At 46.4% G+C, this 13738-nt stretch overlaps 1 protein-coding gene and 1 long non-coding RNA gene across 3 annotated transcripts in view; one reads left to right on the forward strand and one right to left on the reverse strand.

Moving 5' to 3' along the window:
* The window catches only part of LOC100650884 (serine/threonine-protein phosphatase 4 regulatory subunit 1), a 147834-nt gene that overhangs the window by 129090 nt on the left and 5006 nt on the right, over positions 1-13738 (reverse strand). Inside the window, exon 1 of one of the 2 annotated variants that reach the window (XM_048407810.1) lies at positions 3346-3918. The exons of the other annotated variant lie outside the window; for it this stretch is intronic. The gene's annotated coding sequence lies outside the window, so the exon portion shown is untranslated. Of the gene's footprint in view, positions 1-3345; positions 3919-13738 lie in introns of those variants that run through there. 2 annotated transcript variants of the gene reach the window in all.
* On the forward strand, positions 4235-6599 carry LOC125385500. The gene is made up of 2 exons (XR_007224870.1): positions 4235-5118; positions 5937-6599. It is a non-coding gene; the product is annotated as an uncharacterized LOC125385500 (long non-coding RNA).

A 13738-nucleotide genomic window follows, 5' to 3' on the forward strand; every position in this document is an offset into this window, starting at 1 on the left:
AATTACTCCAACCGTGACACGCTGTCGTACGATCGCCTACCTGAGAAAAATAATTCTTTCCTGTTATTTTCATTTAATATTTATATCGGTTCTGTGAACCTGGTTAATCGTCGAGCATCGGAAATTAACGCGCTACCTACCTGTACACGCAAGGTACACGCAGCGAAGGACGGCACCCCGGGAACACCGAGCAACGTTTTACGTAATTAGTAGCAATTTCTGTGCGCAACGCCTCGAGCAGGAGTGTAATCAGGAAGGCAGTGTGGCGAGTGTGTTCACCTTCCGTTATAAGCAGCGCATGAAATGCGATGGGAGAACCACCACAATATATCGTAATAACAGGTGGTACGACAACTGACGTAATGATAGGTTTAACGACTAGAGCACACCGATCGGAAAGCGAAAGTTTTCTTTTGAAATTTTCCGCAATGTTTCACACTCGATGTGCATGCTTCCAACGCCGGTATGTCTAACATTTACACAGACCATTGACAAATCGCGGTGACGTGCGAGACGAAGAAAGAGAGGGAAGACTACTATACCATTTACCAGATCGATTCCCGCACAGGAAACGTAAATCTTTACGCTGGGGATATCTAGAGAAACGACTCGGTAATGCAGGTGAGCGCACCGAGCGAACCACCAACTTGTACCGCTTATGATTTATAATTCATGCACCGTGTAAGGTGAGCTTCGACGCGATCCAACGACCCTCGGTTAAAGACGTTAATGAGAAGCGTGTGCCACTGCCGCTCGAGAAGAAGGGAAACTTCCCTAAGTAGGTTACCGATATAAGAAGAGTTATCCACGCTTGTCCGATATTATTCGATGGTGGACGCGTTTCCATTCAACATACTGCTTATCGGAAAATAGTAAGATCGTAGGAAGAGAAAGAATCGAGCGAAGGAAATTGGTATTGTTATTTCTTGAAATTATAAAATTGACAATCGCGAAACGCTGGTGACGTTTCGTTGAAAAGCAGGTAAGAGAGAATCTCGTTAAATTCCAATTAATTAAGGCGAATCGAATTGAATGTTTCTACGGTTGATATCGGAGTAGGTCTGCGCACGATATCGGTAGTAGATGACGTCAAGCGCGTCAGTTTCCCACGATTCCCCGATGGATGTTCCCGATCGGATAATCGAATTTCTCGGTGACGTCTACGCACGACCGGAATAGCCGTCGAAAGATAGAGACAGCATCTATTCGCGAGGCACACCTTTCGATGAATATTTATACGATTACTTTTAGAGATTGACTGTGGATAGATTTAAAATAAGTCGGTCACAGATGCGATAACGATACATACAGCCTCTCGTATCGATACATGCAATTATATAACGCTCATTTTCCGACGCTCGTTAAAATAACGTGACCATTAATGGTCACGTGGAACGCGGTGAAACAATGAGCAGGATTAACGCTCGGTGTCCTAGAACAGCGAAAAGATTTATTGGAACGAACGTACGTGTCCGTGACAATCGAATGATCGTTACGCGGTATTCTATGCATAGTTCGCGAAATTTCTTAATTACGTTAACGAACGACAACGGTATTCAAGGCGAAAGCGGAAGAAAGCGATTAAGCATGCATTTGGCATATATTTGGACCACCTAACGCTAATATATACGAGCTACCAGAGTAACCGTCAGGTTTCCGTTTATGTCGCGGTATAATTACTGCTTTGTAGATATAACGATGAGCCTGTAACATTGGAATTAGAGCCTCCGCAGCCGGACAAATAGGATAAACAACAAAAAGGTCGAAAGAGTGTATAAGTCTGTTTACTACGCTTGGTATTTATGACATTAACAAAAAAAAAAAAGAAAAAAGAAAGCAAAGAAAACGAGAAACAAAAAAGTAAAGTCGAGGAGAGAAAAAATGGACAAAAAGTTTGAATTTAGCAGTAACGAATTCTCGCGTTTTCTCGCATTTAACGAGGTCCCAATTAGCTTCAAATTTTTGGCAAAGTAGCTTTCCCCGTAATCGAGCCTTGTGACCACGAAAGATTTCACAGCGGCTCCTCCACTTTCTTTTTCTCTCTTCTTGAAACTCTGTTTTATCGTCGAGTTCCCCGTGTGAAAATCAGCAATAGGAGCAAACAGACGTTACGTTTTTCGTTTCGCCCTTTCGAGACACGCAATTAAAAGAATACGTTCTCTCCCTGCTATCGAAGATATTTCTCTTCCTTACGAACCAATCCCCGTCATGCAATCGTAAAACGTTGGGAAACGAACAACGAAAGAAAGAAGGAAAACCGTAAGTCTTCGAGATAGATCAATAACAAACCATTACGAGCTATCTTTCTCTCCCTCTTGCGACTGCTTTCTCGTCGAGGCTTCAAAGCGACCAAGTGCAGAGACAAGTTGCTCGGTCGCTTCAACCCTTGAATCAATCCTCTTGCTAATTATCGTTGTCTCGCGCGGAAGAAAAAAGAAAGAAAAACGAAAGGAAAGTGGCACGACAAAGCGGACAGATCGATAAATCAAGGGGGGGAGGGAGAGAGAGAGCATCTTCTTGGCGGACTATCCGGCTCGGGACGGGAAACAAAAGGAATCGACAGGTTTTTCCCTTTCGCCACACCTAAAACATCGTCCACCGCGAAATAACCCATTTCGTTCGGCCGACGACTGATTGTTTAACCCCTTTTCCGGTACGTTTTACATCGATTTTCCTCGGTTTCGCCCTCCCGACCTTTTTTCCTCATTCGCTTCTCTTCTCTCGCTCCCGGAGGCGTTTCATTAGCCGCGACGAGAACATTTGTTTTTGTCGATGTTTCGCGGTAGCTTGTCGCTTTTTATTTTTCTTCCTCCACTTCCTTTCTGTCTTTCTCGCTCCTCTCGCTATCCGCCACACCATCCACATTCTCTCTCACCGATTTTCGCTCCTCTTTTCACGCGTACCTATCCCCACCGGGAGGAAAAAAAACGGTAACGAGTCGTATTTCGACCACTTACTCGATTAATCGACCGGCTGTTATGAAAGCGCAGGTAAACTTTGTTTTTGCTTTAATTTCCTCTATAATTTCTGTTACGCGTGCAGAAATATCGCGGTTATTGCGCAACCGTGGGTCGATCACCAATTTCTTATAGCAATTGGATTCTTACACGTATGTACAAATATGGAATATGTGGCAAATAGTGACGCGAGTTACAGTGGCAAGAACGATTCATCGATTCGTGTGTACAGTGATGCACGTTTGACGCGTACTTTTCGATTCTCTACGGTGTTATATAATCTCGCTATAGGCGATTCGGCGTAGCACATCGTGTGGCGTTTTACGTTTCTTATTTCAAAGTGGAAAACTACGGATTTAATTTCTTTACTCGAGTAATATTCGCTCACCTTTCCGGTCCTGCGAAACAATCTGACGATTTCTTCATGTATCCACGTGTCATTCCAGGCATCCTCACTATAAACATCGTTGCGTCAGTTTTTCGAGAGAAAAGACCGCGCACTCGCGTCAATCACACGTCTGTCCCTCGTAAACTAACACAATCCGATTATCACAAAGTACGAAGCTACAGGCAAGAGAGTTGCTACTGGCGTAGTCGCGGCAGCCTGCGATTTCTCTATGCGAAATCTCTTTTATTATCCTGGTTTCGTAGCATTTTCACCGTCGTTCTCTCGTTCGTTTTTCTAGTCTCTGCATCTCGTCGAAAAGAGATACGATCGCATTACGGACGATAGAAAATGGTTACTGGCCGTCGAGATGGATCCTTACGCCGGCATTTTACGACATCCTTCGGGCGAAACGGCCATGCGTGGCCGGCGAGATCCTCGCCACCTTTTCCGCGTTTAAGGCTGCGTTACAATGCCATTTTCCGCTCGCTCCATAATAAAACCAACCATACTTTTCTGCCTCTTTTCCACGCGTCTCATTTTTTCCTTACTGTTACGCATTGGAATTTCCACGATGCGTCATGTACTTGGGAATTTTTTCACACTCTATAATATCAAAGCTCTTAAAGCGTGCATTATTGTATACAAATTCTTTCGTCTGTACGTTCGTCGTATTCGACGAATCTCTTCCTCGTACAAACCGTGTGCCAAAAATTGCTTTCAAAATCAACCGAAATTATCCGAATTCCATCGTTCACATCGTGCGGGGTTCCTCGATGTCTGACCAGCATGCCACTTTTTCACTTATCCGTTCCTCGTCCGTGTACCAGTGTCAGCCTCTCGATCGTCCAACTCCGTCGTAGCGAAGAACTCGCGAACAACATGGATCATCGACGATCCGACGAGATAACCGCACGAAGGAAGCAGCATCCTTGTTCTCGCGTTCTCCAACGCCCCCCACGGAATAAAAAAAGGGGCGCCGCAGCGGGAACGCCTTGGCGAATCGCTCGATCGTTTCGACGTGAACGTCGACACTGTTTCACGGTCGGCGCGACTCTCACCGTGTCGATCGCGATCGTGGAAAAAAGCCAAGGTGGATCGGGAATGAAAAGTTTTACGGTAAGAACGCGGCTCGTCGACTGATAAATTCGCATTTAGTGTAGCGGCCTCACGTACACGCCGGGCTCTTGCCGGCTCCACCAAAGGCATGATTGGTCTGCGTGTCGGTGCCCCCGCCGCCCCCTCCTCCGCCCCCCAGGGGCGGACAACCGAGGCAGAGCGCCGTCGCCGTCCTCCGACAACGACGGGGGCGCCACCGCGCGGCACCGACGCCGACGCCCGCCACCGATCGATAGTCACCGACCGACCGACGACGACGACGACGATGACGACGACGACGACGACGACGACGAAGACGAAGACGACGACGATGAGGAGGACTACGATGAGGACGACGACAACGATGACGACGAGAACGACGACGACGACGATGACGACGAGAACGACGACGATGAGAACGACGACGATGAGAACGACGACGACGAGGACGACGACGCCGCCGACCACCACCACTACGCCACGGAACCGCTATACTACTATTGCACTCCGGTTAGTCGGCCCCGCTACTTGTTTGCAGTAATATGCGTGTACTTTCGGCATCGCTCCCGATTTTTCGATCAAATCTCACTACATGTTAGTCGTTCGTTAGTTACGATTATACGGCGTGGGCGTTAACGTATCTACCGTCTCGTTATTCAATTTTCTAGGACGATCGAGGTAAAATATATATAAATTTCATAAACCGAGAAATATTCAAGAACGTGAACGAATTAGGTAACGTTGTCAAAAAATAGTGTATAAATACGATATAATATTTTGCAGAAGCTAAATGTTTTGGTGTAATGTATTTCGGTCTATTGCGGCACCCAAAGCAAAATATGTAAAATTCACATGGCAGTCAACGTTGTTTTGGCTCCGCTGCTTGTTTCGAGTCTTCACCGCGTATACTTAGTTTCGGTCCTACTCCGAATTTTTCAAACGAATTCTTGCTTGAGTCTCATTGCACTTTTCAGTTATACACTATAGTCTAACTCATAGCCTATTCGTAGTCTAGTCTCACACTGTATACGTATTCTGACGAGTGTTCTGATGAATGGAACATCCGCAGATCGAAATGTGTACGCTGATAAGAAGTTACATATTTGAACGTTTTAACGAATGAAATATCCGTGGACATTGATCGTTTCTAGTTCGTAATTAGAATAGCTGTTATTTCGTGGTACGAGCAGCATGATATTCTATAATTATGATAAGTGTGTATGGTATGTGCTTTGCCTTCGATGGAAAAATGGTCATCGGATTATTTCATAGAGGGTTATTCGCCTAATGATACATAGCTAAATATTGAAATACGTAAAACTGAACTTGGATTGTATTTTATTTATTTGCTTACTTCCTTAAGAAAATAACACTTTGTACTATAATTTCTCGTTACGTAGCAAAGTAACGAGGAAAGAGTTTCCACGAGACGTTCATATTTATTCGAACTATCGATACCCTATCGATCCGGGTTTCAAACATTACCTCTGTTATAGGAAACGAAGACTTGGTGGTGACGGCACGTATTCTATAAATATAAACAAATCGCACAGCTTTCGATCTTTATTTGTACCTTTACGACCACGCCTTCGATACTCATCGTTATCAATTTGCCGTGTTTTGCTCATGATTTCATGAAAGTCTCCGTAAAACGTCTCTAGACATTGCAGGGCTTGTCCATTCGCGAAACGAGCGAGCGAGCGGCGCCTTAAAATACGGTCGCAGGACCGTCATTAGGAACACCTTTTAAGTGCGCCTCGGGCGAGCACTGTTGCCGCGATAAGGGTGGAGGCGCTTCCTTCTCGTACTCCCGTCAGCGTACGCATCGTGCGTAATGTGAACCGGATGAAGGGGTGGGAGGCCAGGAAGAGAGTGAACGAGAGTGAAAAAAAGGAACGAGAAAAGAAAAAAAAGAAAAAAGGGAAAAGAACACGGAGGAGGTAGAGCGTGCGAGAGACTAAGAGGGAAAAAAAGGGAGCTTCAGTGAAAAGGAGGCGAGTATAAACGTAAAAGGGGAGCGACCGAGAAAGAGTTTTAAAAAGAGAGACAGAGAGGCAGACAGAGAAAGAAGAAACAGATGTAGAGCAGCGAGGTCGTAACGAAGGGAAAGAGACGAATTACGTGAAAGAACGGATAAGGGAATAGGGTTCGGAAAGAGAGAGAGAAAGAGGAAAGACGGAGGGAGAGACTACTGATAGATAAGAAAAGTCATCACGGTCAGTGCGCGCGCCGCGCCACACCGTCATTCATTGATTGCATCGTGGCGTGCGGTCTGCCGTGGAGAACGTACGTTTCACGTCGCTAATGTGCACCGGATGAAAGGAGAAAGGGAGAAGAAACGGACGAATATAGAAGCGAGGGGAAGCAGAGAAAACTACCGGGAGTAGGAAGGCAACGTATATTCGGCTTTCTCTTTGTCTTCCTCCATGTGCCCAGCAGGTTCTTCTCTCTTTATCTCGCTCATTTTCTCCACCGTTCGCTAGCGGTGAAACCAGACTCGGTTAAACGGTTCGCGCGAAGAATTCATCGTGGCAAGAAAACCGACAGCGGCTACTTCACAGAAATTGCACCCTTTTGCAACCAAATTCGAGATTAGCCAAAGAAGGATACGATATTCGTTCACCGATAAATTTTTCCATCGTACGTTTCTACCTTTCCTGTTTTGTATATTAAAATTTTTAATTACTTTGCCTCGCTATCGGAATATCGAAATGTTATCGAGAAATTTGTACAACTGTACAGAGTATGCAATAAATATCAATTCCAATTTCCATTTGAATTTTAATTACGCCTAGATACACGACCGACGTTTCTCGTGTAAAAAAACAGAGGACGAAAAAATGAATGTACGAGCGGAGAAGTAAAAGGGAAAGAGCTCGAGATAAGTCATCACGGTCACCAGCGCAGCCACGTCACGGCACGCAGTCAGTCATTCATTGATTGTATCATAGAATAGTGAGCGTACGCTGTGCAGTGCCGTAATACGACGTACACGTAAACTCGCGTGGCGTTGCGAGCGGAACAGAGAAAAGAGGAAGGAAGAAAAAAAAGAAAAAACGAGAGGACGGAATACCTCGCGAGTACTCTGCCGAGCAAATATCGCGAATGATTTCTCGGAGCACTCGATCCCACGTACCGATGATTAATCAGCGAGGAGCAGTAATATTTTGTTTGAAACTGCAATGAGATAGTTATCATTACGCGCTCGTTCCCACTGGGTCGCTGTGCCTTTAATTATTTTCTCCGTTCCATATATCGAATACGGGAGACGATGCGGTTACAGATATTACAAAAAAAAAAAAGAAAATTATGAGAGAAAGAAATTCTACGTCCTTACGAATAGAAGAAAATAAAGTAAGGAATAGAATAATCCGAAGGACGCGCGTTTCGTATCGTACGATTAAAACCAAACGAACAATTTTTCTCGTTGAAAAGTAAGTCCCTAATCTAATCTCGTGCGTCTCAACGGTGTATCTAACCACTCTTGAAATATAAAAATCTGAATTACGTTCTTCCTGTATGTACAGGGATAAAGATAAATTCGTGTAGTGCCACTGTGGGAACACGCATGCATATTAGTCGAAACAATTAGTAGATTACTGCCATGATCCAGTTTCATTGCGCCGATCAAGCAAACACAAGCAAAAGGAGTTACTTATATATTCTTATAAAAATTGATTTTTATCATGAAAAAAAAAGAAATGTAGGAACACGAGTAATGGATATAAAAAAAATCCATGTTTTGATACGATAGAAATCTAATTGTTTTAAACGGTATATCACGAAAGTTGAGAGAGACTGGAGTTTTGTTTAAAACATCTAACAGTACGCGCTAACAATAAGAGATAACGATTGGATCGAGGCGGTTGGTTCAAGCCGTTTACCAATCAGATGTAGACAGGAGAAACGAGAGAGGAGACGATAGAGGAGGAGAGAAGTAGGTCTAATTAAGAGACGTAAGTTTATTAAACTCCGGGCTTAAAATAGCGGGCGACACACTGCCCAGGAATGTAAGGACAGTCCGGTTTTATTGTCGGTTGAGCTCCAAGATTAATTCGCGTGGACTTTTCTAGTCCGCTCGTCAGAAAACGTTTCGTAAACCGAGAATCGACTTCGGTTCGACCGATACCAACATCGTAAAAACACGATCGTCCTCGTAAAATAAAATTCATACACGTAACGTTGATTTGGAAGGCCTGCGGGGTTGCGCTCGAGGCCTACAGCCCCGAATCGAAATTAGAACGGTGAATCGATCGATCGCACGAAATTTTCTGGCCGACAGAGAGCGACAGAGAAGCCGGTATTGCTGGAACGCGAGAAAGGGATGATAAAAGAAAAAACGAAAGAAGAGGGAGAGAAGCGTGTAAGGTCGATCGATTAGCAATCGTGTCTGAATTTAGGTTAACCGAAGGACCACGAGAAACGATGTCGGTAAGGAGAGCAAGCGAGAAACGGTAACGATGATAAAAACGGCTTTCGGCTGGGACGTTGGATGGATGGATATTCGCGCGATGCTTTTCTATTATTCAGAAAGGCGCGCTAGTTCCGCGAGTAGATGATATTTCGGTGAACCGGGTCAGATATCGTGGAAAGGTCACAGAGAAATTTTAATAAATTATTGCCTCGTATAACGAAGACGTTGCACGTAATTACTCTTTCTTAATGAATGTTCCATCTCGCGTTATTCACGACCTTATCCTTCCGCTGGATGATTTACCGGAGATTTCATTCGTCTTAGAAATTCCCACTCGAGCGTAGAAAATCTTGTAGTTATCGAACGCGTTCCGATTTTCCAAAAAAAGTTAAAGACGCGGGAGACAAGCGGAGATAGAGAAAGAGAGGTATCAACGCAGAAACACGGACCACGAGGGTCAGGATTAAATATAACCGTGGCTCGAGCTATTTATAAAGATTAACTTGTTGGCGAGATAACGAAGGAGGAGATGGAGACAACGGCGTTAAATTGTCGCAACAATTGCGCGGGAACCGGCACATTCCAGGGACGAAATTTCTCGTGCCGCTTCGAGCTTTGACCTCGATCCCATCGTCCGGGCTCTCTTTCGTCACTTGCCACCCACCGCTTAAATCGTCAGGAGGGAAAAGCTTTAAAAATACATGAAATGACGTTCGACTCGTACGGCGCCGATCGATTTTCTCTCTCTCTGCCTGTGTGGCACACGAGAGCCCGACGCGCCCGACGGTGACGTAATTACTTCCCGGTGACGAAATACGCCCGCCACCGGTGTATTTTATTCGCGATTCTTTGACCGATCGTGTTTTCCACGTTCGTCATCGTTCCAAAATACCGGAACGTTCTCTCGCGCGATCTACCAACACCAGCATAGAGACCCGTACCATTAAAACTTTAACGCGACGATAATTCCGTTGTCGTAGCGTGTATGTGCTGCCGCGCACGTCACCACAGAGTAACGCGAGACACGAATTTTCCTCGACTACGTCGTTGGTCGCCGTTAGGTACGCCAACGTCTGGAATTTTATTTACACTTTACGCACCCACGTGTGGAATGCATATATGTGCGACACACAAACGACACGTGCCTAAAAAAGAAGCGAAGAATGCCAGGCTCGTCCATTGAGAAGCTAGTTTCCACATTTACACGCGCTGCCTAATCGGCCGACCGGCTCCGAAGGGAGAAAAAGGAAACGAAGACAAAAGCCGGCTCGTGTGCGTCGTCGCGTCCCTATTTTCGTATTCAAGAAGGAACGAGAAGAGAACAGTGAGGGAACCGAGGGTGACAAGGAGGAAGGTGTTACGACATCCTTCCTCGTTATCTATTCCCTTCTTCCCTGCCTGCCCATGTAAAGGTACCTGATAACGCACCAGCTGTACACGCTCCTATACTTTAAGGTTGTGACCGTACTTTTACGTTACACTCACGTTACATTCACGTTGCATTTACGTTACCATTCTCCACCATTTAGATTTGATTAATGGGACACCTTGTCTAGTCGTTCTTTGAATAGACTCGGTGTTATCGATACGCGTTATCGTCGCGATTCCAGCTACCACACGAGCTCTCAGGTTTGTCCCTTAACCGACTAACCTGGCTAACCGATTTTGTTTCTTCAGCACGCTCGTTCGATAGCGAAATCGGATGTACGAGTCGCCTACGTGAGCATAAGGTTCACCGACAATCCTCGAAAGTCACGTATACGGTAATAATTACGCGATCACGTATCGGTAACTAGATATTCCATCGAAGAAGACGAAACTGTAAAATGCAACCAAGGTGTGGCTGCAAGTAAGTAGAATACTAAGGGTGCAACAAGACGGACTACAGAGGCGGCAAAGAAAAGAATAAAATTCAATGATGGAGAATTGGAAATTATCGTGCAAAGTTTAAACGATTTTAAAGAAACGAATTGGCTAGTCTACAGGTAGAAACGGAGAAGTAACGGCAAAAGAGAGCGAGGGAATTAGAAACAATACGGAAAGGAAATTCTGATGCTACGAAAGTAAGTACTTTCGTAGATACGCGTGGCTCGACGATTTCAGCGAGATAAAGGTTGGACGTGTACCTTTGATCCCTTTGAAGGACGACTGAATGGACGAAAGGTGGGGTGTCGCTTTAGTCTCGCAGTGGTTGTCCCAGTGCCCTTGTATGCGGTAGAAAAATTAGCTAGATTGTTTTTTCCTCTTTCGCCCTCTGTTTTTTTTTCTTTTCTCTTCTGTTCCCCCGTGCAATGGCCGAAAGCGAGCGAAGGGCTGTTGGTTTCCATCGAACGTTGGGCCAAGGCCGGGGTTGCCGGAGGACGAGGAGAGACGGAAGAGGACGTAGAGGCCAGAGGAGGGTTGCGTTTACATCGAGCTTTTCCGTTTCCGAGGTATCCATCGATCCCTCAGCGAACGAGTTTTGTAACCCAATCAAAACTTTCCCTAGCGTCGTAATAAAGTCCCTCTCGAAGGGTTATCTCGATATTGCCCGATCAGGTAAGACGTTTCGCGTTCCTACTATCTTCCTGGCTATCCCACGGAACCGCCCTCTGAAAACTTCTTTCTCGAACCGTGGATTACCGAAAAAAAACCTTAAACAGTCTCTTAAGTGGCTCGACAGCGTGCGACATTCTCGCCATCAAAATACAAGAAAACATGGCGATGTAAGGTAGGAGAAGGAGGCGATCCAGCGATCAGGGCTATCGCGACACGAGGAAAAACACGCTCGTTTGCCATCTATGTACCGCGAGTCAGCCACCGGTGAGAAGACTTACTCCGCTTTTAAGGCAGAATCTTCCGGTCGTTACCGATAGCTCGGAACAATGCCATCACAACGACGTTGGGAAGCTTCTTCTCTGAGAACGAGACGGATGAAAAAGAACCTAGCACCATCGCGGTCGTTATCGATGATGTCGCGTCCTTCCCGGAGGTCGGTCCACGTGATGGAACGCGGAAGCGTCCGCACAAAGACCAGAAAGGTTGACGACGTTCCTCGTTGTCATCGCTTCGCGAGAGTCCTCTTTTCTACCGCCCGTTGCGTGCCTACAATTTACACGGTTTCTTGCGGACGAACGTAACGCAACAACGGTTTCCCGTGACGTGCCGCAAAAACCGCGACGGAACGAAGGGCCACGACCGATCGCTTCCGGGGGAAATCGAATTCGAGCGCGCGCGTGCCCAACCTCGTGTAATCCATTCCGATCGATAAATCCAAGCAAGGGGTGACTTTTTCTGCGCGTGTTCTCCTCTTTTTTTCCCCGTACACGGTCTCGCGATCGATTCGTGGAAGCGTGGGCTCGTTTATCAAATTCGTCGGCGGATCTCGTCGCAGCAAAGCGTTTTTAATTAACCACCAGCGTGAAATCGCGGGGGTAAGCGGCGAGAGGAGAGGGCGGAAGAGTAGCGCGAGAGAGTAACCAGGAAACGGAAAAGAGAAGAGGAAAGAAGGAAAAAATTCGACTCGTTACCGGGTGCAATAACATCCGTCAGAAAAGAAGCCGATGGAGCAAAGGAAATCGATACGGAAAAAGAGAGAGAAAGGCCAAAGATGAAAGTAAAGAAAGAAAGAGGGGGAAAGGGAAGACAGAGAGACGCAGGCTCGCGCTCGTTTCTCCTTACTCGTTAGTCACGGCCCCGTCTTTATGAATGGGTTCGCTCGTGGCTTACGAGGAATCGTACTATCTCTACTACCACCACTTTCTCTCTCTCTCTTTCCTCTCGCTGTCTTTTCCCTTTCTCTAAACGGGGTGTCAGCCAACGTCCTTCTCCGGGGGTTACTGCAAACCCTTACATACAGAGCCAGCGACAATAGAAGGCGGCCACGAATCGATCGTATAGCTCGCAACCGCCACCGCGTCCGGCGTCGTCGTCGTCGTCGTCGTCGTCGTCGTCACTGCTGCCGTCTATTTGCACTAACGCGTTTGGTCTTTTACCATCACCTTAATCGTTACGAAAAGAAAACGTCATTACGATTAGGAGAAATCGTGCTCGTCGAACGAAGCTAACCTTCGACGATAGTCTACTCGAAATAATTAAACTCGATCAAACTGACGATTAAACGTCTATTTGTCCGAAGATATATTACCCTGAGAATCGATCGCGACGTAACAAAGATTCTATGATATTTTCAAGAATATCGTGAAAATGGGAAGGCATGGATTAGAACGAGAGAAAGAAGATTCGTTGAAGAATCGTCGCAGCACAAATATTCCTAGCCTCTTGTACGATCCTACGGCCATTTTTTCACGGAATCGTCGAGCCGGAATATCGCGGTCCGGGCGTGTTTCCCTCTCGACAGGGCGCGGCTGATTCTCGATCGTGCTTCCTCCGCGACGGCAGGATGTAAAGGAAACGAAGACGCCTCGGTGAGAGGGGCTGAGGGGCTGTCGAGGGGAAGAGATGGCGTGGGTGGAGGCAGTGGCCTGTGGAGGAAGGCAGAAGGGGGTGCTTTTATCATTCGTATCGCGGGCCTATTTTGGAGCCCGAAGCCTTTTGCCTCTTAGGAGGTCTACTCTCGGTTCTCTAGAACGTGATAGACGCGAGAAAGAGACAGGAAGGCTTAGCGTAGCCACGTATGGGGATGTAAAAGACAGAGAGAAAGAAATTCAGAAGAGGCAGGTGGCGGGGAACGGGGAACGGAGAAGAAGGAGCCCTCCTCTGCTTGCCGGCGGAGACGAGGGAGGTCTGGATGGTATTCGAGGAATGTCATGTAATAATCGGGCCGCCATTCGAGCGTCCGTTCCGACGACAGGAGGCGCCACCGCTCGGCTCGGTTTCACTCGTCTTGCTCGTCGCATCCGCCGGAACAGGGGGTGAATTTGCACAGCCTTAGAATAGGCGGAT

This window comes from Bombus terrestris, chromosome 7 (genome assembly GCF_910591885.1).
Source record: "Bombus terrestris chromosome 7, iyBomTerr1.2, whole genome shotgun sequence".
Taxonomy (NCBI): domain Eukaryota; kingdom Metazoa; phylum Arthropoda; class Insecta; order Hymenoptera; family Apidae; genus Bombus; species Bombus terrestris.